The sequence below is a fragment of the Opisthorchis viverrini genome (genome assembly GCF_000715545.1).
Source record: "Opisthorchis viverrini unplaced genomic scaffold opera_v5_151, whole genome shotgun sequence".
Lineage (NCBI taxonomy): Eukaryota > Metazoa > Platyhelminthes > Trematoda > Opisthorchiida > Opisthorchiidae > Opisthorchis > Opisthorchis viverrini.
The window spans coordinates 810,952-838,550 of record NW_008751807.1 but is presented as its reverse complement, the minus strand read 5'-3'; the positions used below and the strand labels follow the sequence as shown (position 1 = coordinate 838,550).

Sequence of the window (27,599 nt, the reverse complement as noted above, 5' to 3'; positions counted from 1 at the left end):
CAAACTGATTTGCAAATGAGTGTATTTCTCGAAAACAGTTCAAGTTAGGTTCAAGTAGAACATAAGGTTGACGGAAACTCGGGGACTGTGGCTACCTGATGAACCGTAAGAAGGGCGAAACCGGTCGTGGGCTGTCGAAGAGTTTTCAGCAACCCTGTGAGTAGTTTCCTCTATTAAAACTCACCTCCACTTAGTTGGGGATATCCATGGCTGTAAAAATACAGTGATCCCTCCAGAAAAGAACACTCTCTAACTAAGACTATTTAGCTTCGGCCATATGAGACCAGTTTTGAAATTGATACTCCTTAAGAGATTACTCTTAACGTCTCTGTGGGGCAAAGACCAGGACGCACTGCATTTTTTGCTCCAGCTGGGCACGATGACAGCGGCAAAAGTTTTCTCCGTAAGTGAGGGTTATTTGAATTGATAGATCGCTTTTAAAATAGTCTAGGTATCGAACGAGACCACCGTTGGTCACTCGCTGTAGGTGGTCTTTTGAGTTTAAACAAACTGACTACAGCTTAGTGCTTTAGAAATAAGCCTTAAAAATTGGTCATAAATTATACAGGTTATCCTTACAAGGAGTCGGTTACTTCACAGATCTATTACATCAGTGCACCGGTTTCAGTGTATCATTTTATCGTTATCAGCAAAAGTTGAGATGCTTACATTAGTATTTCGTCCTACGACCGACAGTGGGTGGTCCCCCTGCTCAACAGGGACGGCTCCCTCCAAATAAGATCAAATGGATTGTGCTGTATGGCTCTTCAGGTGAGGGTACTCCTGTATTCTTCGGTCTACCATTATTATGGCAATGAACGGAGTTATACCCAAACAGGCTAGAAAAGAATGAATATCTATTTAGCCTGAAGGGTACCAAAGGGCATCATGCAGCTGTTCCGTTGCGTTCTAGTATTTTGTACAGCACTACCCTTACATGACCAGTATTATTACTCCAAACACTAGATTAAGGACTTAAACTGTGTGGTTATATGCTTCCTTTTTTCTTATGCGACAAGATCACTTGTCTCTTCGACATTGTCTGACTCAGAAAGCTTACTGTGTAAAAAATAATATTAATACTTATCTTGGTTTCTGTTGCAAAATGGATGAGATGAATGTTTAAAATAAATAGTCAAAGTGGTTCACAATCACGAGTGTAAAGGCTTAGGCCCACGTAACTACAACTCTCCCGTCGGTTAGATTTACCCCGGATTGAACACAACGAGAGCTACTGGTAAAGGAAATTGGTAGAACAAGACAGTTCATGCCAGTTTTGGGGTCAGTTTATGAACAGATTCCTTGGTCTGGAATGTCTTTTTTGAATAGATTGAGTCAGTTTTGGGCAGAAGTAATCACTATAGTCTGAGTCCACTTGGCGGATGTTCGCTGTGAGGAGTCCTGTCGATAATCATGGTCGATATTCATGGCAACGCTCGCTACTACATAGAAACGATAACGTGACTATCTAGTTTTCGAACGTCAGTTGCCAAACACATTAGAGGGCAGCCGTACGAACTTTAAGACTGACAGTAAGAATTTTGACGATCTTTTATATACCACCCAAAGTCACGGAAGAAATATCACGGAATGCCACGTATAAGTAAGATTAGGGATAAAGTAACTACTGAACTACTTTCAGAGGCCAGTCCCTGTTCAAACCCAAAACGTTACTATTTACACGTGGCACACACTCTATTGACTTCGTTAACGTGATCGCTGTCAAGCTGGCGCATGCAAACCCCAGTCACCGCAACGTCACCGTACCTCCTTGACCTTGTCGCCATCGGTGAACGCCAAGGCGACGGCAGTCTAATTACTACTGCCTCCGATCCCCCACAAAAAATTAAGAGCTACTCGAAAAGTTGGTCAACAACTCACGGTATCTCATAAGACGGGAGACAGAAAAACGACTAAAATCCGTTGTAGTTAGTTACGGTAACTGTTGTCACAAAGACCGTTTGGCTCTGCATTGACAATTAGTTGCTGAACAAACCTGCGAAAGGTTATTTTACGATCTCTTAGGTCAGAGTGCGTAGAATATATAGGTGCATCAACACCCTCTTATGAAGTTGTAAGAATTTCCGTCCTTTATCACGTTTGCAGCCGAAGTGCAGTAATATCGGCTAATTCTAGTTTTGATCGCTGGGCTGTCATGGTAAAGGCTAAAGCAGAAATGCATCCTGAGGTTGTATTATAAATCACTCAGAGTTTTTATGCACAAGGTTGTTATCTTCGAAATGGGCGGCTTAATCCTTTCTAATAAAACGTGCGAATATTTACCTAAGCATCTTTGGGAGTAAAAGTAGAAGCAAAAAATGGGGGGGGGGGGACTACGTGACCATTCTCCTCTTGACTCGGTACATATCTTGAGCGACTAGAAATGATCACGTTCCGCGTGATGGTTACTTCTTTCAAGCAAACGGCCAGAAATCAAACTTAAAGCTCTCTTCAAAATATGTACTTCTATCGACCGTTGTGTGCCCGTGTATTTGTACTTGAGCACTAGTCCACCTCTGTGGACCACTAAACAGGCTGGGATCTAGCTAACTGCAATAAGCTGATCGCCTCATCTATTATTGATAAGTTCTCAGCCCCCCTCTGATCCACAGTAAATTTTATAGCTGGAAATTATTCTTGTGTGAAAACACCTGTGAACAAGTGCTTTCACTAAGAATTCCCACTGTGGAAAAGTTTTACAGGCGGTTTCTTGGCTTTACGAAGACTATGGAAAAAGTTAACCCAGGTGTAGACGCAAAAATGTCGACGGTAAGCAACTGCGCTGTGGTAACATGGATACTCCATTCTAGTTGAGCAAAAACTGTGCAAATTTTGAAAGCATTCTTCAGGGTACTTTTTGTGTACATTCACCAAACCTCTCTGAACCGTGACTACTCACTCGGTCCCAAGCATTTTCTAAATGATAGAAAAGATGTATATTTATTTACCATCTTTGTTTGTACCAACCGTTATCTACACCTTCATTCTATCCTCGCATTTTTTCAAACTTGATTTCAGATGTATGACAATCACTGATGTTGGGCTGGATTACCTTTCAACCTTGTCCAAACTACACCATTTGAGCTTGCGTTGGTGCATAAATCTCTCAGACGGTATTATTCCTCATCTAGTCGGTATGACTCAGCTAACGTTCCTCAGTCTTGCTGGTGAGTCGTCACGTTTTATTGGAAAATAGTGTTTGCTCGCATGCTACTTTGGACAGAGCAAATGAAGGCCTTCTTCCTTATTGTGATATTAAGTGGACTTTATGTGGTACGCTGAGTAATCGAGTAAAATTTTGTCTGTTTGCCGGATCCGAGTTTCAAGGTCTAGACGTCTCTATTCCGTATACATTACTAGGTTCAACAGGTCACCAATGTATCAAATGAATACGTCAGACCACGCCATGGCGTCCGTACGACTGTTTACCAGTACTGACCACGATTCATGCGAATTGGCGTAACTTAGCATGCCATTTCCGATCTTATTTAAACTATCTCCGGTTTGACAGTCCATTAGCTGTCGTACACAACTACACGTTTTCTCCACCTCAATTCACAATGATTCAAATTCCGCATCAATAAGTCATCACTTCTGTGTGGGTTCGAAGAGCAGTGGATCGTTGGCCTCTATATTTAACTCATGCGTGTGTAAGAATCGTTCTTATATTATTCTTCGCCGGCTTTCTTGTCAGTTGTAAGCAATTTGTGCACTAATTAGGTATGGAAAGCAGTAAGAGAAGTTAATTTGTGCAGAGTATACAAAAATTCAAAAGGGCTTGTAGGAAAAACGAATGCTGAATTGGGAGGATCGAAATTCTTATTAGTCGTTTCCAAATACAAGTATCACAACAGTAAACATCAGAGCTGCTCCTCATTAACTCCGAAAGAAGTCACGTGATAAGCCGGAAACCACTCTTCCCAACAGGCCACACACTTTCTGCTACTACCGTTACTAATGTGATATGTTTAATTCCTCTTTTCAGCACTTTTTGTCCCTGTTGATTCAACACCCAAGATAGACTTTTCAGGATATTACAGAGCTTTGTATGTTTTTCGGTGATCCAATTAACTGTCCGTTTGTTAGGAAAACTAAGGAACAAATAAATGTTCAACCCTTTTGGAAGAGAGCAGAGAAGATGTTGACACTTCAGTTTTCACTTTTTGACAGACCATAAAGGAAATAAAATGTCGCAAAAAGTTGAACGTTTGAAAACTAAAGATTTGTGGAATCAGTTGGTATCTCCCAAGTATTCAGGGGCACATTTGACTTTTCTGCATCAGTTGCAGTTGCGTAATGAGTGGTGGTTGACCTAAAGTGTAAAGGGATCATAAATGGGCTATTGAGGTTAGGTTGTAGCTGTGTTCAGGCAGGTTCTTAGCGTCGGCATTCTTACTCCATTGGTACTTGGTCACCCTGATTTTAAACAGACCAATTAAGAGGACGGGTCCAAAACAACGGGACTTTGGCAAAAACAACTTATTTAGGAAACTCAAGAATTGCCAAAAAGAGGGATATTCTTGTTACCACGAACTGTGTATGAACAACCTATTCACGCGCACACTGAGATAAGTGAACAAACGAAGAAAGACATTTCTATTCTGTAGAAGCGTTTACTGTCGTTAGGTTTTAATTGCTGGACACACTGTTTCTCAAGAAAAATTGTTATCCATGAAGGGGACAAATAATTCGTAAAGTATTGCACAAACAGGTGTAACAGTTGGATTTAGGATTGCTGATCCTCAGAAACTTGCAGCGTGAGCAGGTCAACCGTTATCTACTGTTCTGACGCAAATGGGAAGCTGTGGTCATATATGGAACGCCTAGTGGTTATCCACTACTTAACTAATTGCGTCATACACGAGGACTATATTTTACCACACCCAATTGCATGTAATTTGATGGTTTAAGTCAAAAATCACCAACAATTATCAGTTCATTTCCTTCTTTGAGAACGGCGTTTTTGTATCTTCCGTAGCCTTAAAAAACTTCGCATAACATGCATCTTACTCGATGTACCGGTGTAACGGTTATACTACTGATCGGGAGGCACGCGAGTAGTATGTGTTGTTCGTAGAATTTCGCTTTGCGTCGATTGAAAAACGGAATTCTGTTGCGGAATTCGCGGAGCCACTTTGTAACATTTGCTTTTATCTGACCGACGAATGATTGGAGGCAATGAATCTCCAGGAAGACTCTTTCGGGAGAAGATCTGTGTCCAGTTTTTGCAACTAAGATGCAGATTAGAGTTTTGCTTCTTTGTTCAATGGTCTGTAACCGGTCAGTTGGCATTTCCGAAGTGATAAATCCGCAGCGAAGGCCTTCTTCCTTTCACCGGTAAATTGGCGTCCTCTCCTTATCACGATATCTAAGTTTCCGATCGAACTAAATCGTATTAAAGAGGCCATCGTGTAATGAAGGGACGGGTAGACTGGTGATTACGAAGGCTGCGACCGGTGACGCAGTCGCTTTAAAGAATGATTTATCATACAGGACAAGTTAGATAAAGGTATTATGGTAGTGTCACTGTAATTTGTGCCACAAGGTGCGAATAGCCGACCTAGCTGACCATCCCGCAGCTACCAAAAGAGTATTAGTAAGTACGAAGGCTAGAACCCCACGAGCGTAGAGTGGTCGGTGTCAAAACTGTGGGCAGCTACCAAAAGAGTATTAGTAAGTACGAGCGTAGAGTGATCGGTGTCAAAGCTGTGGACAACATAATATGATAACTATGAATGCGTGAGACAGTCGTGGCGGACTACCTAGTTGACTCACTCAGGCGTGGTAATGTGAATCGAGGTTTCATGAACTGAGGCTGTTGGCGTTTTGGTCGGCACACACAAGGATCTTTACAGACTTTGCTAAGATACTCGCACCCACTCAGATCAGTTTTGGTATAGGTCTTATTTGACTTCCAGGCCACAAGTCAAATGCATCTCTTTGCCTGCCGTTTTTTCTCTGTGCTACAGGGTCCTGTCTCTCGTTGGTGATAAATCCCTAGCGGTTACCGCCTTTCTCTCTACTGATCCCTTTGTATGTGTCAACTTTTTGTTTTAAATACGAAGTGTACTCTTCTGCTGGTGCATAGAATCCCATCTGACTTGATTAGAATATCGCGGGCTGTCCCATGTATGCCAAAGATGGGATGAAGTACATGGTCATTATTAAGTTCACTGCTTTGGACGTTCGAAAGTGTAGATTGACAATACAACAGGTCGTGGTTTCTCATGGATATCTACTGATGACACTTGCTGCTGAGGTGATTGCTGATAGCTCAGGTGGCTTAGTTGGTCTTCGGTTAGTTCCCAGCTCCGCGAACAAACCAACGATCACTGGTGACACTTTCACCGTAGTGGTGTGCAGTAAGTTGATTTTTGACACACGCGTTTTGTACCTAAGTTTGTTTCTGGTCCGAAGTGTTTGTTCTCATGTGATTCCATCAGATTTATCTAGGCTCGAGGTTCACTGCACTAAATTTTAACCACAGTTCCAAAAGAGTCGGTATTCAGTTCACCCTCGCTATAAAGCGTGACGCAATGTTCCTGGGGAAAAGTAGCGTTGAGAACAATGACGTTATAACTAGGCTCTCAACAAGCCCAGTATCAAACCCACTGATGAATTTTATAAGACCAGAACAAGAGATAGTGTCCATATTCCAATATTTCACGAAGGACTGCATTATCAGCGCGCCGCATTCTATCGATTATATTAGACTACATTTCACCAAGCGCATATCTCGTTTTAGTGTTACGTTGTGTGTGTGGCCAGATGTTTACTCTGAATTGTCACTTCGTGCGCCACCGGTTTTCACTGCCGAATTGGCTGGGGTCGAGTTTGATATTCCATCAAGCTTGGTCTAGCCTGTCAGCTGGATAATAAACTGGATGGATTAGGAAAGATTGAATATCCCTCACGATGCTGCCGTCTTTGTACTTGTGGTCTAAACTGTGCTGCATAAACGTCAGGCTGCTGCACCGCAGTAGGATTTCATCCGTCTACGTCAGAACAATCTTTCCTCAGATTGCTTTGGGTCAATGCCGATGTCCCAGTGGTACTTTTCACCTTCATTCTCCAACAACCGTTAACCAAAGCTATAACAGGACTGGTATGTTTGGGGTGGATAAAGTTCAACAAAGCGGTGAACAAAGCAGGTATCACAGCACATCCATTATCAAGGCAGAGTGCTCCGATATATGTATGTGTATGTGTATGTATAAGGTGGGATAAGATGGAAGAGTCGCTCAATTTTGTGAGCAAAGATGAGAACATCATTAGAGACCGACGGTATGTCGAGGGTATGGTTAACAAAGCTTTAAGCAGAATGGTATGTTACAGTACGTAATAGCTGTCCAAATGGATCTATTCTGTTAGGAATGGAGGTTGCACAGTTTTTCATACGGACAGGTCGGAGTGTCGAAGGCCGTGTGAGAATGAGTGCCGGAACTCTTTCACCCTGTAACATGACTTGATTCATTTTTTGGGATATTCATTTAAAAGTCGTCTACCGTGCAGGCTGCTCCCTTTATAAAGGGTACATTTGGTACAGTTCCTTCGGGGTCTACAAATGACTTTTCCTACAGGGTTTGTTGGAGCATAGTCATGAAACTCGAAACCAATGGATAATTCTGAGCGAGTCGTCTATCCATCTGTCCATTAAACATGAAAGACGGAAAGCTGTTATTTTTTTAACAAGGGGTTCGCCCATGATCTACAGGCAAACTGAACGTGTGCAGATAAGTTGTGCGCACCACTACTTACTTTGAGTTGTGATGTGTGGTTCAGCTACGCTCACGAGTCTCTTGGGAAGCCGTTTTGTTGTGCAATCTTAGGGCCTGAAGGCACCGAATGCACACTGATGGATGTGGGGGGGGGGACTAATCTTGGTTGTGGATGGTGAAAAGATCCCCTTGCAACGTTACAGATAGTAGCTGGGCACTGAGTGACGAAGTTTATTCCCCGTCATATCCAGGAAAGCATCTGCTTGAAGTATACCCAAGGGATTGTCTGGCAGTTTACTCACAGATTCAGCATGTGATTAAACGGCAAAATTGGGTCCATAAAATGTACTTTGGGTACTGATAAAAAGCTATTCTGCCTCAATGTGGAGAGAAAAAGTAAATCTAGAGTAGATTGGCTTTAGACCACCCAATTCGACTTACATTTTCTGGGCTTATCGAGACCTAATGTATCATGCTACCAGCCAAAAGACAGTCTCTACAGCAAGAACCGTAACAACCGGATCAGATCCAGAGTATACACGGGCAGGATTTGGAAGCTAGGAATTACGTATAGTCAAACAAGAACTTGGCAATACTGTCAACCTGAAGCTCTGTTGTCGTGCTTGTCTGCCAGTTGGACTCAGCTTTATGCGATTGGTGCAGACTGGTATCAACAGCATGTAAGGATTTTGGACGACTGCTTTCAAGGCGGGAGAGCAGTACCTCAAAAAAGGGACCACTCTTTGTATGGGGTACATCCCACCCCTGAAAAATAAGGGGAGGCGAAAATGCTATCCTTTCCAGTGGTTTCCACCCTTATACGAAATCACTAACCGTTCTATGGGTACTGCCACACGAAATTCCTGTCTCTTTGTGTTTAAGGTGGCATTCTAGTTTTTCGCGTGCAATAACAGAACAAGATTATGGAGTATTTAAGTGATGTCCGACATAAAATAATTTTTTATTCCTTTGTGGCAGATATCATCCGGTTTAATTTTAACCAGTTGCTACTCTCCTCTATGGGTGTTATCAGGTTACTTGTTCGCCTAGATGCATCTCCTCTCTCTTCCATATTTCTGCTTTGTCATTTGTTTTAACTGAATACAGAACCTAAGTTCTAATTCTCTGGACGATCTTTTTTAAGCCATCAACCAGCAGTCCATACATGTAATCGTGAACCACAGGGTCCCCTGACAGGTTAGAAACGTTTACTGCTGGTCGTTTACAGTTTTTTCTATTTTACAAAAAGAGCCTACGTCACTTGAACGGCAGGGGATATTGAGGACATTACTGGCTTTTAATAAATGTAACGCATGTCGCTTCGCGGCTTGTAAATAAATTATCTTGTCAACACTCTTAGGATGGTCTGACGATCATATCCAGGGTTTTACAGCTTCACTTATTCCCGAGTTCAATTAATGTTCTTGTTTGATCACAAAGAACTAAAACTATAGTATCCTAATATATCGTGCAAAGTAACTCATCTGGAAGAGCTACTCAGTACAGCTCTGATGGCACGCATTCAGTTTACCCTATGGGAACCAAACAAAAGCCGTAAAAGTGAAATTCTGTTACGGATAAATTAAACCACCGCTTGCTGAAATAGCTAAAAGTTTGTTGAAGCCGACTGAATCTGAGCAGAAAGCCAATTCCGCTTCTTTGACAGGCGTTTGGTCAAAAAGCATGGAGTTTTGTCATTTACAACATTCCTTCTGTTGATGCGGCATGTCAAAAAGGAAGCGATTTTACTCCATATATCCTAGTTTTTATACAGAAAACCTAATGGATGACCAGCGAAGTGTAAATGAAATACTGGGTTTTACTAAAACAATCGAACTTTTAACAAGCTTGAAAATGCACTATCTGTATGGTTATTTTATAAACACGGATGCTCATTGAAGTCCAAGTGGAGGGATGCTACAGGCAAAGTTTGGTTCTGTAATCTAAGCAGTCCACCTGAAATCGTCATTCCAAGTGATGCTTCCATCATCTGACATGTATTACAGGATGTACACTGTATGCAGGTATCCGCAAAGTGCAACTTTTCTGTCACGCTGAAATGCACCGATGGCTCGTGATGCAAAACATCGCGAAGTGGGCACTCGATGAGTCATTTACATCACTTGTCTTGAATCGGCGCAGCATAGGGCAGAAAACACTGCAACCTGTATAGATGCTGGTCAGCCACAATGACTTGGCATTGAATTTTCCTGTCTGCTGTCAAATCAGGGTAAATACAGTAGAATAAGTCACTTTCTTCTACCCTTTAAATGCCTCCTAGCAGGAGCATACACCAAACTAGTGATGAATAGATGAACTACAGATTCAGTTTTCAAACACAAAATGCAAGGTTTTGTCAGGGGATGAACAGCATCAAATTCGATTATGTATACAATGGAAAATCGATGCTATATCGTGCTAATTCCGAACACACAGTCTAATCCTCTAAACTCCTGGAAGATTTTATGCAAATGGTAAATAAGTGAACATTTGGTGTATTGTCAAACTGGTTGTCAAGGTTGATTGGATTTCGAGTAATTGGAGCAGCTGTATTTCTCTCAAGTATATATATATATGTATATATATATATATACGGACTACCTTAATATATGTCGAACACATCTGATGGCGTACTCCCTAAAGAGCATTTCCCCATTCACCTCACCATTATATGAATATCAATGCAACTGTATAATAAATAGGTGATTTGATATGAAGAGAGAAGTTTTTTTAGGGTTTTGATCAGTGGCAAGTTTCTTCTCCTTAGCTTCATCTCTTTCAAGGGTCAGCTGGTTTGTTGTATCCAAAAAAAATTGCACAAATAAATCCAGGTTTAGGTTTAGCTTGCCTGGCCTTGTAATATAGCGCAAGGGGCAGATAGTGCTTGCACAGTGTCGGTCAAAATCTGAGGACTGTCAAGCATTGTTACGGACCGGACTACCTTAATATATGTCGAACACATCTGATGGCGTACTCCCTAAAGAGCATTTCCCCATTCACCTCACCATTATATGAATATCAATGCAACTGTATAATAAATAGGTGATTTGATATGAAGAGAGAAGTTTTTTTAGGGTTTTGATCAGTGGCAAGTTTCTTCTCCTTAGCTTCATCTCTTTCAAGGGTCAGCTGGTTTGTTGTATCCAAAAAAAATTGCACAAATAAATCCAGGTTTAGGTTTAGCTTGCCTGGCCTTGTAATATAGCGCAAGGGGCAGATAGTGCTTGCACAGTGTCGGTCAAAATCTGAGGACTGTCAAGCATTGTTAAATCCCAGAAGGTTACCGACAAACCGAAGGGCTAAGGATCTCATCATTTCATCTGATTGTCAAAATTTCCAAACGGTAAAGATTCTTAATGCGCTAAAAACCGAGAGTTAAGCCTGCTCTATAAATGGGCAAGTTGAGAATGGAGAACACTTTTTCAGCCTCAAGCCACTGGTGACTTTTGATAGTTGTATTCTAGGAAACTTATACAGCCGAAATTGCTTTTGTCCATACAGTTATCACCTCACAGAAAATGTAGACAGTTGACACAACTATAGAATGAAACTCAAGAGTCTGTGTACAATTCTTCCCGGCACTTTCCTTTTGCATAATGACATTTCACTGAACTTATTGAGTTATTTTCGATCACATCGCTATCTAGTTCATCTTTCCAAAGAATGATATCGGTAAAAAAGGACAATCATCCTGTAAATCAGATCTCCCTTTCATGGTTTGATGTTTTTGGCGGGCTTCCTATCCGAAACAGGGAGCGGTTTTAGGAAATATAGCTGCGCGCCCAGGTAGACGAATGAATGACGTCCACGACTTAAAATCTGACCCTGCTAGGCAGAACAGTGCTGTTAAGCGAATTGTCAAAACCCAACGGTATTGTGCATAAGTTTCTGCCTGGTGAACTAGCAATCGGGCTATCGTAAGCAAACGACAAGAATTTATAAATAACTTCCCAGTTGACACAGCATGGCAGAGTGACTATCGAACTGACCAGAATGTCTAACCTTCGGTGAGTAGAGACCATAAATTTTGCGAAATTTACACTGACGTTTTCGTTGTAGTGTAGCACATCCAGAGTTGTCAAATTAGGAGTGGATAGTTGACAGCAAAATATTTTTAGAAAGCACATTCCTCAGCATTCACACTGTCAAAAATGACAAGCAGAAACCAAACGTTCCAGCTAACTTATTTGTGTGCGCCCGAATGACCAAACATTTCGTTCGCAGTAGTGCCCAATTCAGTGCTAGTAACATTGTTAATTTCAATACTGAATTTTACAAGTGTCCAACAACGACACGCATGACTGAAAATCCCCTAACTAGTATGGTCCCAGTGTAGACTGGTTTGAACTAGATGTCACATGCTGATCAGGCGGAAACATCCTGTCGTTTGGCGAAAAGGAGTTCCTGTATGTTGGCGAATTTTTAAGGGGTTAGAATACATAAAATCATATTCCAACCGAAAGGGTGCACCAAGTGTACAAATGATTGTATGTTGCTCCCTACATTAGAATCCCCAAAAATACATCGTCAACCTGCATTCACCTGGCCGTACTGATGACACGAGACTTGCTAGACCTAGGAGAACATCGTAGATCCAAGTATTCAGATTGCCTATCAAAGCTCGAAAACAGCTTTTATTTTCCCCGCAGTTTGTACGCCATCCGCATGGGTAGTGTACAGAGGGAAAAGAAGAGCATTAGACATATGATTGGAGTTCATATAATTCGAGGGATGGTACGGTCTAGTGCGGCTTGGTAGTGGCAAGGCCAGCTTGAGTCACTAGAATTGTAACGGTGAATACTACTGATGAGGCATGCGAATAGTCTGTGGTCGGTGTCCAAGCTCCAAATTGTGGAACTGCTTTGCAGTGTTTGTTTACTGCTGTGAGATAGTCAACGGCCATCCATGAAGTTCAAGAAGACGCGTTAGAATGTCCAGTTTTCAAAGAGTAGGTGCATAAGAGATGTTTACTTTCCTGCCTAAAGACTTGTAACTGCTTGGTTCGTGTTCGCGAATAAGTGATTCCGCAGAAATAGGCCCCCACTTCTTTCACCTCCACCATGCCACAAGCCAACCCTCTAAATATGGTTGCACTAGGGCTACAGTATGTCCTTGACGTCAGAGCTATTATTAAGTTATAGGTAGATTCCTTCTGAATCAGTAAGGAGTGGGTTTTCTATGGGTCTAAAGTATCACATGCCAACTGCAATGATAAGTTCGTGAGAATCAGAGTGTACTGTACCTTTCACACATTTGCTGACTCGTGTTGGGAAGCCCAAGAATTTTCAGGTGTACAGTGTGAATTTGAAATGTCTAAAACCTGTCTTGTCATATCAAGACCTACATAGGGGTCTCGATATCTATGAATGAAATTCCGAAAATGCGTTCGGTGAGTCTCATAGTAAGCTCAGAGTCCAGTTCGGCTGTTCCTGTACAATCAAGATAGGTGAATGTAGTCTTATTAACATGATCTCATAGAAGGCCAACACATGGGAATTATGATGTCGGCGTAACACACTGACGTTCTAAGACCAACGACGTGACCTGTGCTCTAGAGGTATTATGCTATCGGCGAAGCTCCTTCTTTTGTTCGGGGCGTCTGTTATCGTATCAACTTCTACCAGTAGGCGCAGTGTGTAGTTGGGGACTAATCACTAAACAATTTGGTGTTGTCCAGCTGAGCGTTCACTTCAACTCTTTGATAATACCATTTGCAATGTGTTCCCCTTGGATGGAAGTGCTCAAAACTCGCTCTTACTCTGTATCGTACTTATAGAAGACCTATCCACTGTAGATCGGGCATGTATGTTTCTGGATATCCACTGGCAATGAAGGTTATCTGGTTAAGTTGTTTTTCGACTGTCCGTTTATGGGCGATATATACTACGTGCGTGGTAAACTGGAGTTCCAGTTACCCGCATTTGAATGCGGCTGGTTCAAAACTAGTGAAATGCAGCTACTGTCCGTTTCATATGCATTTCAATCAGTCACTCGCAGTGTACAGCAAACATACCTGAAGGAACCTTTGGGTACAGTTGGAACGCAAATGATATGTTTGACTCTTTTTCAACATTTTCTAACTAATGTTCGATACTTTAACCCTTTATTATATTTTGTGTTTTGGGTTGGGACTGTTAATTGAGCGACTGGTGCCCCGCCTGTGTGATCCTCTCAACCCGCAACCTGACTGAACAAATAGCCGTACTCGTCTGTCTGCTGAGTCTTTTGTATTATACACTACGGTACTCGTTGCAAGGCCGCGACAGCAATGTGACTATACTCTTGAGTCCATCCTAATCATTCGCAAACAACAGCAGTATGAAAGGTCTTTACTTCAAACCGGTCCCACATATACTCTCCCTGTCTCAGAAAGTTTACTACCTTGGACCCAATGAATGCAGCCCACATATCCTACACTTCTGTCTTCTTTCTCCAGGTTGTAAACGAATAAGCGAAGATGGTCTGAGCCAGCTCGCTCGACATCCGCGACTTCGGCGTCTGGAACTAACACACTGCGCGGGAGCCACTCGTCGTGTGAAAGCATATCTGATGGAAAATTTGACCGAATGTCGGATACTCGATTGAATGCTGCAAACATGTCCGTTCATCGAATCAAACCATGAGCATTCCGTCACGAGATAACTGGCACGCGTAATCTGAATAATGCTCTGAAGAACGGTACCGGTGGGACGACGCAAGGGTCACCAAAGTCAAACGTGAAATCATCCAACAAATCTGCAGCAATCCAGACTACCTGGAGATATCCAAAACCCGTGGGAAGAATGCCATTGTGGTTTCCTGTGATGTGTTCATTCGATGAAATATACATATAGGTAAAGTGTTAGTCATGTTGTTTCCAATGCCACCCGCGTAATGGGTCACAAATTTCTAATGGGAATATTGTATTTTTGCGAACAGACCGATGCAGTGTAGGTATTTTGCTAGACTTCCAGGAAAGTACGGGATTACAGTGAGACTTAACGGAAATGACGGAAGACGTCGGTGACTCAAGAATAAACATGCGGCTATTGCCGATGTTCACTATTATGCCATCATGTTTAGGCCAACTAGCGCCTTGTGACAAGAGTCCGCAAATTCACTCACCAGTCCCAGATTTAAATCAAGCTTCAGGGTTCGCATGCAGCACATGCGGTCCCGCGCAATCCGTCTGTCTCTGCCCAAAAGTGCACAAGCATCTAGTGATTCAAAATTTGCTGACCAGAAAATCCCATTCGAATGCCATCCGTACGTCAGGAAAAAAGATATGGTTTTATCGGAACCTTTCCACTTAGACAGTGGCCATGCGTAGTTTTAATCTCACGTGCTGTCAACCCTTATTGTAATATCATCCAGGATAAGCATCCTTCTTTTGTTGGCTTTGAAGAATCCTCCCACCTGGTATGCAGTAAAGAAATACTCACAGTGAGAACCATAATTTTCTCAAGCCCGATGTCTCCTGGCAGAGGTTTTACGGAGAGTGCCGTACTCAGCTATTGGCTGAATCCTGACTTTAAACTAGTAGTGAAAAGAATTTGTATCGGCGAGTTGGTTAGATGGATCCTTTCTGGAGTTGAATGGTCATGCTGTTGGTGCTACTCCAGCATTCTCAGCAAATCCCCGAATGCCTCGCAGATCGCACGTAGGTATCCAAAAGCTTTACTAACTTGTGGGGTACATAGTTCAGATATTGGCTCAAGGTTGCCCTCTGAGGCAAACTCCCTAGTACGGCCTGTGTAACCGGGTAATTTCGTGCCCACTGACCGAATTGAACATAAGATACGATTAACCATACGAACGCTTCTGGTTGCAACCCAGTTGTTTTTTCGTCTTAGTTTCATTTCAAACAGCAATGTGAGAAATTCTGGTCATGGTAAGCCAACAACCAAAACAGGAAAGTGCAATTTGTTATCCAAAATGTCGATTGCCGCTGTCTCACCTCGGCGTCAGAAATCCAGCACATAAACCGTGTTTTTGAAACGAGAGGGTTTGATGTGGTGGTATGTTCCCCATCTGAGAAACGAGTGTACTTCCCGGGCTTGATAAACCAACTCAAAACTTGTCGTGATGGAATCTATATACCATCAGCATTGTTAAATTAGATTCAACGCTTAAGGTAACCGCTACTCCCAACGTTGTACTGCTCGACTGGATAGCAATTGAAAGCTGGATGTGAACACTTATACTGGCATGATCGTGTTGTATGAGTTGAAAAACAGGAAAAACCTGGCGAATATACACTCATTTGCAAAATAATTTGGTTTTCCGAGAGATTCACCTAGAATCCAGCTGAATCTCTTGTTCGTGATGTCTCCAGGCCGTTTCCGCCAACGTAGCAGTCGGCTTAATTCTCGAAGCATTAGAGAGAAAACTCTGTGCTCAGGAGAGTTAGCTGCATTTCAGAGGACCGCATTTAGATATCGCTGTCCTAACCAGTTACTTGACCATATGTAAGCGGGCTTAAATAAGAGGAGGCTGAAATTCCCTTGTACAACCGGAAGGACATATGCTTGAGAGACACGATTGTGTCGCAAAGACTTACATGTGCTTTCATCGACTGCGAAGTCGGTTTCAGTAAACTGACATCGTTAGGTCGGTCAATCTGTCCATGGTGAAAACATTTCAGAGTGAATTATATATTTAGCTGGAGTCAACCACGACTTGTTGCCCCGAGGTTCAACAGGTGTTCACCATAGGTTTGAAACATTGGGTCCCTCCAACCCATTTGAATGAAGAAATGACATAAACTACTCGCAGGATGCTAATATTTTTCCTTCGTCTCTTGTTTTACGATGAATTGTACGTAAACACAGATATAATTGAATGAAGTTGGCATGAAAATGTCAGCAAACTAAATTAAAATGATTGTCAAATGACAAGCTCATCTTTCATTCCGCGAACTTTCGGTCAGCTCAGATTTACCAATAAAGCATTGCTGAAAACAAGTAGTTACGATTCGTGTTAGAGGACGAGAGTATGGGTGATATTTTATATCCATCTTGGTGTCCCGTATGCTGGATATGCCGCGTGAACAATGAAGAAGTGTGTCGACATTCTGTCGAAATGGTCCGCATTCTGTTGTGGTCAATTATTTTGATAGATTTGGGGAGTCCACTCGTTTGGACAATTTAGTTCTGAAAATATGGGAATCACTTTAACTGCAGTCGCGGCTCGTGATGACCATCGGAAAACTCCAGACAGGCTGCTGAAGACTAGTTTAGCTGTGCGAAGAGCAAGGTCCAAGTCATGAGAGCGTCTGGGTGGCTAACAGAAAATTGGTTTAGTCTGTAAACAGAAGTTTGTTGGCTAAACCTTCACTTCCCGATAAGTACCGTGGCCTGGTCGTGCTTACCAACGTCGTACTTACGTTACTTTTAGGATACTGGGACTACCTTTTATTATTTGGATAGGACAACACCATGAACTTATATTTCCCTGAGTGCACTGGCGTTGGAGGCGCTCTGCATCTTAGAGGCACTACCTCAAGGAGCGAAAGGTGAAATCCACGTATGTAACCAGCTATTTGAACTATTGTGTCACCAGCAAAATTAGTAAATGATTTAATACCAAACAGTCTTTTTTAAACTTCATTACTAATGACATACTAACAAGTGCTGTGCCGGCAAACGTGGGCTGTGGAGTGAAACTGAAGTCAGCAACTAGACTGCATTGAAGATATTGTTCTGATAAGCACTCGGGATTGGTTTACATTGGATACTTCGGAGTATGTAAGCAAACCTCTACGGGGTTGTTTTCTCATCAGGATAATGTTGAGTCATTGTTCCTGGCTGGTATAAACCCTCGGACACACCATCCCCGCTGTCGAAAACTTGGGGTGTTAGGAAAATTCACGCATTGCTACACAAATCTGGTATCGCGGACAACCAGTAGGATCACATCAGAGACGGGTAGTTGTCAAGAGTCTTGAAAAATAACACCTCGTTAAGTAGTCAAATCGATAGCACATAAATTCGGCCACCAATTCTTCACAGAACAGTTTCTGTAGCTAGAGATAAAGGATGAAAACTAATCAGAGAACTTAGAGGATATCTTGATGACGAAACGACAGCGGTCTTTGTAAGTTTGCACTTCATGGTGTGTGCAAACTTCACTGTTGGGGTCCTAAAAACAGTGAATATACGTATATACACTAATTTGCAAACTAATTTGGTTTTTCAAGAGACTCACCTGGAACCCAGCTGAATCTCTAGTTTGTGATGTTCTCAGGCAACTGGATGTGCTTATGAATATATGTGGCTTGATGGGTGACGGAAATGACCTAGAACTCCCCCCTCAGTGGCGCAGTTACGTTACTTTTTGCTGCAATTATCCTTTCCAAACTCCCTTCCTTTGCTCATTTCCCATAGTCAGGCGCACTGACTATTCAGAGTTTCGTCTCCAGAACGAAATACAAAATATTGGATTTATGAACCAGTGATATTGCGTTTCCGAAACTCCATATAACTCTTCATATTCCTTCTGGTTTGCTGCATGGTGTTAGCTAGAACTTCCATGTGAGTATGCATTACTTGTGAACTCGGGACATCTGGAAAATTATTTGAAACACATCTTACTGAAGACCCTATCTCATTCTTGACCGGAGCGTCGTAAAACTAAGCAGTATTGTCATAAGAAAATTCCAGCATTGCCTACTGCCGGTAGTCATCTTCTTCCTATAAAGAGGCCGCGAAAGGATTAAAGATCGTCTTTTACGTATTCGAAAATGTCCAGTGTAAAGTCGTCTCGATTTTAGTCTTACAACCGCAACTGCAATTGACACTAAGAAAAGTTAAGGCGAAACTCCGAGTGAAGGATTATCCAGCAGATCTGCATGTGGTCCGTGTATTGTGAACGCATGTTCACACTACGTGTTTATCGACTTTGCTGACTCTCGGTGGAGGAAGAAAGCTCATGTGTAGCTAGCTATTCCACAAAATAGATCGGTTTACGGTTGTTTCGTATTAATCATGTTCACAGTTTATTGACAGACTAATGTATTGCATTAACCCTCCAGGAATTTAAATTCTTTGTTTTCGCATCACATTGGGAGTCCCTGTCAGCAAACCTTTTCGGTGGATCTTCTTGGGTGTGCCTTCTGTTAGTGATATTGCTGGGCTCACAAAGAACGATGCAAACAGTATGGTAAAAAGCACTACTCCGAGATGTTCAGGCGGAAATTACGCGGTTTTATTAGCGTCGTATACAGTAAGTTCACACAAATGCAAGAAATCTACTGTTGAGTAGGTGGCAGTTGACCTGTTCGCTGAGCTTGTCAACTGGCTTGCAAACGTTTTGTCACCATGCGCAGATCCACCACTACCTGGTCAACAGACAATCAACTCAATGTTGTGAAATGTAGGTAGCTCGGGTGTGTTGCTTGGTTGTTGGTCTGTTCGCCGAGCTTGCCAGTTGGATTGCAAACGTTTCATCACCAATCGAGGTGACATCGTCAGCGCAGGGTTGAGTGGGTAAGTGACCCACAGACCAACAACCAAGACAATCAGCTCACCCGAACTACCGTTAGAAGCAATAAACAGTATTCTAGGTCTGCCACGTCTGCGATATACTCACAATAAACACAGAATAACTCCCTGAGTATTTGTAAGGCGCCTGAAACATTAAAGCTTTGATACACTTCACTAAATTGATACGTCTCATGAATTAGGTGTTTGTTCCAACTTTGTGAACAACAGTCCATCAGTGAATAAAGAACCCTCGAGAATCGCCCCAAAACAAACACTTTCAAAAAGGTTCTCCTCTACGGAGATATCTTCCTGGGGCCGCAGCTCCTTCTGGGGTAGTGAAAATTTGAAGGGTTTAGACCGTTTTCGTGCGAGTGGAATAGAATTTTCAATTTCGCTTAAGCGGGATACTCCGGGTACCCAGCCTACTTGTATATCCGTAATTAATACACACTAGTGCAACATGACGTGCCTATATGGTGGTCTCCAGCCCTTGTAAACTGGGTCACTAAATGCCACACTACATTTATGTGAACGCAAATAAAAAACGCTGGACCCGGTAGTTTATTAGGATGACGTATCAGTACATAACGACGGGGGCAATCGCAACTACCGTAAGCTTGGAATTCATTGAATTACCACATGTCATTCTCTTATCATCCAGCTACACCACTTTCATTCGATAGTGCAATCACTGATTTTCAACATTGTCGCGCGTGCAACTAGTTCTTGGTTATCGATTGAATTAAGCCGAATTAAGTCGATTTAGGGAGACTTTACTAATAAGGCGGGATGGTGTAATAGCTGTTCACACAGCAAACTCTGTCAGGTCACTGTCTTTTCTCAGATCATGGCAGGCATCACACAGCGCTCCACTTGTTGGGCATGAATAAGAGTTTGCGGAACAGCAAACTGTTGTGTCTTCGGCTCTAGGGAGGTTCAGGTGTAATGGAGAAAATTTAGAGCAGCGAAAGATCTGCTTGATAGAGGACTTCCTCATGAGGAGGTATGGGTAATCACTAGACCTTTTAGTCGAGTGAAGCATAACCAGCCAATAGAACATCACATTCTGCTGCAGTTCTCATCTTGTAAACTGATTGCGAATAAAAGATACAATATTGCCCACCTCCACAGCTCCTTATTTTAAGATGATACGCTTTATTCCATACTGCATGAAAAGCTGCAGAAAAAAACTGATCATATATCTCGGTGCTAAAAAAGTACCGGTAAATCATTTCTGCACTGAGCAATATATTGGGCAGAAAAGTACACGATAAGTAATTGTTATATCTGCTGCTTCGTCAATCTGAGGTATCTGCTGCTGACCCACTCCAGCGCCTAGTACCGGAGAAAAAAAGACTTACAGAAGGGAACACAACAGCTATAGTCCGAACAAGCGAGTGCGTGAGTGTGATTGCGTGCGAGTGCGAAAAGTACAACGGTCTCAAGCTATTTATTGGAAGGAACACTGTCTGAACTTAGTCTAATGCTGACGCACACGGTCTGGCTTTGGTACGAGGCTGTGACGTGCTGCATATTGCGGGGGCGTCGTCTAACCTTGACCAATGCTGACTCGCGCTGTCTGGGTTTGATGCAAGGCTGTGACGCGCTGCATATTGAGGGGGCGTTGTCTGTCTGGTCAACATCTGGCGGAGCTGAGAGTCTCGGTAGATTTCGGGTATTAAGTGGTTGCTTTCAAGAAGCTGACCTTCCTGATAGTAATGGATTTCTGGACGCAATAATCTTCATCCTTATTATGATTTGAAGTCAGCACTCAAAAAGTGTTTTCATGGGGCAAGGTGCTGTTTCATAAATCTCAAACGTATGCTGCATAAGGTGATTACAGAATATCTGTTCGCATATGAACAAGCAACTGCATGCAGATGGTGCAAGTTTGTCATACTAGATTCTGGCAAACTATGTTGTCCCCCCTCGTACGCACGTAAAGATGTGTTGCATATTCTTCCTAGGACTTGGATCTACAACTGGTCGGGTAGTTCACTAAACGACTGTTGTGGCCTTTTCATGTCTTTTAAATCACATTTTCGAGACGCTGTCCTTGGAGCATACTAATCTAGGATCACTCTGTGTACCACACGATCTTTTCGACGTCCTCGTCGTGACAGTAAAATGTACTTCCCCATTTATTCATTTTTGCTTATCAATGCACCAAAATGTCACTGTATAAATTTAGAAATTAATTGGTTTATTGGGTGTGAAAGTCGAATTATTCTTCATTCGCCTGAGAACTGGTACGGACACCTAGGAATCTTGGTTGGCGCCGTTGCTGATCTAAGTCAGTGGATCTTGAGTAATCCAATTAACAGCTAACTTTATTATCAAGGAGATGATTACTTTCTGGAAAATGAGTACTTGATTCGAAAAATATTTTCCAGAAGAAATGCTTTTATTTGCTACCAAGTAAAATATCATTTTCTGTAAAACTTGAGAGTTCAGTCGTTCTCGACAACGATTGGCACGAGACGGCGATCTTTGCGAATAATTTTTGCCTACTCATAAGTAGGTTGCCTCAGGACACAACATCCCCGTAGTCAGATAATATGTTGTTGGCTTCTGCAGCCAGAAAATGTTCCAATGATTGTAAGCCATGAGGGCCCACTTCCCGCTATGGGAAATGCGGTTCACCGACCTAAAAGCCATCCGAAAGGAATATCTGAAGAGCGCTTCTGAAATGACTGCGACATAAATACGGTTGGTCTAGGCGGTCCTCCTCTTGATTGTAGAAACCAGTGCGTGGAACAGAACGCGCGCCATGCGTGCCTCTGAGATACCACAACAGAGCCGTCACTGGGAATAGACCGAAAATAAGTGCTTCAAATTATAGCGTCTTTGATGTCGAGGATTTTACGGGTGCTAAGTCTAGTCCGACTGCATACTTCATTGGTTTATAGTGGACAGCACTTTATTTAAGTGGGTGAATTTTCAACATGACAAAACTAATAGAATTAGAAGATTCTTTGTTAGCGCTACGTTCAGCTTCTTTTAACGTGCAAACACTCAAAGTAAGGCGGCACAATGTTTTACTTATGCGAAAGAATATATGCAAAACTTGTTACTGACGGTGGTGGAAGCCAAGTCGTAAAATGTCGAAAGTTGGTGATTGTGATCAGTTAACCATCCGAACTCAGAAATGGGCATTGCTTTTGAAACATTATTCACTGCTTAATTATACATGTGATCATGCACATACGCCCTGGTTTACAATACGGCGCTTGACAGGAAGCCTTGTGTTAGTGAGTATTTATTTATCTTTTGCTCCGTGTTTTTCGCTTCCCTGCACTCCTGTCTTGTGATTCCGAACACAGCTTGCACCCAGATTGATAAAACGATCACGGCGCCAAAAAAGTGTGGTTTTAAAAAATGATGCTATGATGAACGTGCAGTATAAAACTCAGTTCCCTCAAATATCAGGACCTGCGAAAGTCTGACTGGCAAGTGTACGCCAGCAACCGCCGATTAGAAGAAAAGCAGGAGAAAGTGGTTTTTGGCTTATTGAGGTGTTTTAAGTCATCCATGGAGATTCGTGACTATGTCCGGAAAAACCATGGAGTCAACGTAACAGGCGCCAGTTTTTGCGTCCTGCGGATAAGCTGCGCAGCTTGTACAATCCCGTTTGTACTCTGCAAGGTGTCCGAGAGGCCTTGCGCATATTTGGACCTTTGACTATCTTTTTGTGATAATAGCAATTGGAATATTCTGTTATTCGCATCTGTGTGGCTGTGCAGTTTGTCTGTGAATTACAGTGATCTGGTGCAAGCAGATTTAACGTAACCGTGTAAGAGTTTGTTATCACCGATTGCAATGGTATCGGTCGAAGTGTGTTTTACTCGTTTATCTGTAGTGAGTCACAGGAGTAAGGTAGACAAGAAGAGGTCACAAATGACTGGCCTGAAGGCAGTGATGCCTAATGCTGCTGTCATTTTTTTTATTCTTTTCATATCTTACAAAGTTTTGGGGTCAAGAAGTGACTGTTTTGGATGAAGAAGTTTTGGTTGCCTGGTTCAAGCGAATGGTGCATTGTAGGGAAGCGAGCGAAGTTGAGATCTATGCCACCGGTATTAGAAGCCGGAACCAGGAATACTAGTCGGGCCTGATTAAGTAGTGGATGTCAAACCTAAGTACTTGGGCAAAACATGCAATGAAACATGGTAATGAAACAACCAACCAGATCTAATCAGCTAATAGGTACATTAAATGGGAAGTGACTGAGTCAACCTCATTGCTCACCTGTGTTCAAGCTACTGTCAACAGGAATGAGCAATCAGAAGCAAAGTACCACGAACAGTCACTGGTTCAGTTGGTTGTGTCCATTAGGTGGCTGTTGCCGCTGAGCAATGTCCAACCGTTGGCTACAGGTGCGACAAGCAATCCAATTTGTGAGTGAATTCCCCAGGCGAATTCGCTCAGGGGAACAAAGGTAAGTCTTGTCCCTAATTACGTTTATATATGTTGAATTTCATGTCTTTTTATGTGTGGCTGGTGGGTGGTTTGTTCTGGCGTAAAATCCACTCCCTCTTCAACGTGGTGCGGTAGCGCGAACCAGTGTGCTTCTTTTACACAAGGTTGTCAAATGGGGTTCTGGCTGCCATTTTTTGTTGGCCACTAGTACTTCTTCCCCGCTCTTTCTCGTCTTTAGGTACGAGCGCTGGATGCAGTTTGGATGCCTCCGTATTTTTGTTGTAAGTGTTAATAATAAAACTATGTTTTCCGAAACAACGCCTTCACATTTCCCAAAAACGCGAGTGTCATGACAACTGTGGTAACCATGCCTTGCGTAGGCGTTCAAAGGGTGCGTAATTTTCCAGTGGGTGACTCGCACCGGGAAGAACAACTTCCGTCATGTTTGCAAGTGTGCTACACCGCTAGTACATACTGCTTGCTCCGCAAATTTAGCTGTTCCACAATGTGTTACGTCTGCTTCTGCAGCTACCAGGTATGCAGTTATCGAGCAGCACACAGTAACCGCACCCACAGATTGGTCGGACGACATGGTGCTTTCAAATCGAAGAAGGGTAGCCCCACTCGAGCGATTGACGAAGCACATATTTACATATTTTACCATCTCACCGACACACACTTCGCCGCGTGCGCTTAGATCAGGATATTGGGCCATTTCACGACAACAGTGGCCTTCAAAATACGGTTCACTGACTAGGTTTCTCTTGTTCTTCAATTCAGGCATGTTAGTCGTAAATGACAAGTTGGTTCCACACTGGCCGTAATTCCAACTCGTCCAGGCGGGTTGTCATGAAGTAGTTTGCAAAGATCGCAATACGGCGGAGGTCTTAATACTTGGGTTTCTCATGTTTCACTCAAAAAGTGGGCCGTCACCGTAAGCCAATAATGATTTCTCCATCTAGGTCGCATTTATAGGAGCGGCACATGTCCGTTTTTCGTTTACACAACACTTTGCGGTCAACGGTTGATTCTTCTGAATTTACGGGAATAACGGATAAATGAGCTTCTCTGGTCTGACAGCAGACACTACCGTTGATCAATTAGCTGCTAAGGATGCGCCGACAGTTCGGTTCTTATCAACTGGAGTTAGATAGACCACTGACAAAACAGAACTTGCAAAAATACGGGTTCCCATATCTAATGAAGTCATTCGCGTGTTGAAAGGCCTTGTTAGGGTTCATTTTTTGGTAGCCGAACAAGTCGCACGTATTCATTTGATATCTATGATCCCAAAGACGGTTTCAATACCTCCCGTCAAAGGAGATTGAAACCGGTTAGAACTGAGGCAATAACCGCTAATGTTGTGGCACGCAGATTACTACCCTTATTATTAGCGAGGCTACACCGACTGATAATTCTTGAATTGATCAAAATGAACGATGACATACCATGGCAAACTGCTGCAAAGGTGTCTGCCACAAACAGACCAGAAAATCAGTTCTCCCTGCAAATGGTCCTTAAATACCAGCCCATAATGAATCACTGCTGCGTCCAAAATGGTCAATCATAAATCTACATTCAGCCCGATCCAATTTTTGAATGATCCCACCAGTGAAATTTCAGCTAATCAGGATGTGGATGGCACCACAAGAAACATGATCACGCTTCGCCGAATGTGTAGCCAGCAAAATGCTCGAAGTTGCTGGATTTACCTCAGGATTCCTGAGTCGGTGTGCAAACGTCATGCGATCCAGGCCGGATTCGCTGTCGCTGGACCGATATCCGGAGGCCTCGCCACGATAAGCCTGTTGCAGCTGGCTTGCCTCATTTATGGACTCCTAAGAAGCGTGCGGAACACCTCACATCTAATGAGGATATTTTCTACCAGGTGTTCCATTGGTGTTTTGGTTGTTGAGAGGCGCGTGCAATTCATCTTATGACTTGGCGATTCTTCTTTCCAGACCAAACGCACAATACAATCTAACGGTAGAATCAGAACTCAAGATACTCTACTGATCAAGCTATCAGCGAATGTGTTGGGATCGAGCCAGTGCACCAAGCTCCAAGGACGGAATTCCAGAACCATCAAATTTAAGACCATACAGGAGTTCAACCAAACCAGGAGTGCCAACAAATCCTAACACATGAATCAGATCGACCAGAATATACAACTCACAGTGAGGGTCGGCATAAGAAAGACCATGATGGACAAGGAAACAGTACTGCTGAAAAATAGTTATACAAACCAACCAATCAGACGCGAGAAAAATATAGCACAGAGCAATACAAATGGATCGATCAGATGAATTAATGGAAATTACCATCAGCGGAGAGCAGAGAATCAGCCAATCGAATCCAAAGAAAATATATCACGATGCAAACGGGCTGAATGAAGTAGTGAATGGGAACTATTGAGTTAGACGTCTAATGGACCATCTGAACACCAGGAAGGAAAGCAACACAATCGCAAGGGAGCAATCGGAACAAGGGATCAAGAGAACTAAAAGGGCGACATTTAACAAACTGACCAAACGCAGCAACGAGCACAACAGGATGTAACACATGTCACAAAAATTACCATAATACTACGAGTGCGTTAACCTTGAATTAGCCAGTTATCAGAGATGCCAGGTGAGCTTCAAAAGCCAGGAAAAAAGAGAAAATGCCCAACCAACCGCGCAATGATGATCCTTCAGCCCGCAACGATAAACTAGTTTTCTGGTTCCCCCAACGGATTCACAACTGGCGGATGTCCCCTAAGCTACAAATATTTAAACAAAGCGGACTTGCAGGATTCACTAAAAATGTACTAACAAGTCTTCAGCTTCGTACCCTTAAAACATGAACTAAAAGTTCACGTTGCACGAGAGGATCACCCATTAAATTAGGCTTAATGGCTCTTCAGGGTCGTATGCACTGTCAGTTGTGTACATTCTTCAAATGAAGACTCTGTGACAGCAGTAGCCGCCTGTCACCTATCTGCGAAATCCAATTACCTAACTCGATCACGGTAAGCAACTAACTTCAATTACAAGTTCTTGGAAAATGCGGTTAGGTGGAACGATCAAGAAGCTCACATTAAACTGGGCTTCAAAATTTTAGAAGTATTTGTAGCACTTAATTTGTCGTACCTGGAAAACAATACATCTGGCTTTCCAGGATGCAGACAGGAAGGATATGCTCCATTTATGTGCAGTCAGCTACGGAAATGCGTGCGAGCTAAACGTTCTTCTTGTGATTGGTTAAAAACTGATGCCATCTGAGAACGTTTGTATCCATCGGACTCGAACAACATACCCTAAGATCCTGAATGCTGTTAAACCAGTTTGAGTATACAGAAAGTGACACCACATAAAAGGAGTGTAAAGGTCAAGATCTAGACGCCATCTGAGAACGTTTGTATCCATCGGACCCGAACAACATACCCTAACATCCTGAATGCTGTTAAACCAGTTTAAGTATACAGAAAGTGACACCACATAAAATGAGTGTAAAGGTCAAGATCTAGATGTAGACAGTTCTCGAAACCAACAGTTGTTTACTCCTTGATGTCTACGACGTGACGATTGTTTGCTGATCTCAGGGTAGCAAGTATTCATAGGTTCCATAGGTTCTTCTAGTCCGAATGGGATAGTGTTGTCAGGTGGAGCAACCACTGAAAGCCAGTTATACTGTAAGCAACTTGATTTCGAATTCATTGAGCAAAAAGGCCCTCATTCTTCAGAGGGCTGATACAAAGAAGTCACATGTACGCGAAACCCACTCATTTGCACATCGATTTGGTTGAGACCGGAGACTCAACTAAATGTCTTATAATATTTCATAGCTGAACTTGCTGCACAAAGATACTCGAGAGATTGCAGTATATTTGTTTGAAGCGCTACTTTTCATGAGATTGCTGTTAGACAGTTGTCAGCAACCTTATAAGTAGTATCCCTTCAAGTCGTACATATCTTTTAAAAAAATGATGGAGGGTTGCCATCGGAACGGAGAACTACACTAC

At 42.6% G+C, this 27,599-nt stretch overlaps 1 protein-coding gene across 1 annotated transcript in view; it reads left to right on the top strand.

Moving 5' to 3' along the window:
• The window catches only part of T265_06918 (hypothetical protein), a gene marked incomplete at both ends in the record, with an annotated part of 35,409 nt that extends 20,922 nt beyond the window's left edge, over positions 1-14,487 (top strand). Inside the window, 2 exons of the mRNA XM_009172316.1 lie at positions 3,019-3,167; positions 14,155-14,487. The remainder of the gene's footprint in view (positions 1-3,018; positions 3,168-14,154) is intronic.
• Between the last annotated feature and the right edge of the window lie 13,112 nt (positions 14,488-27,599).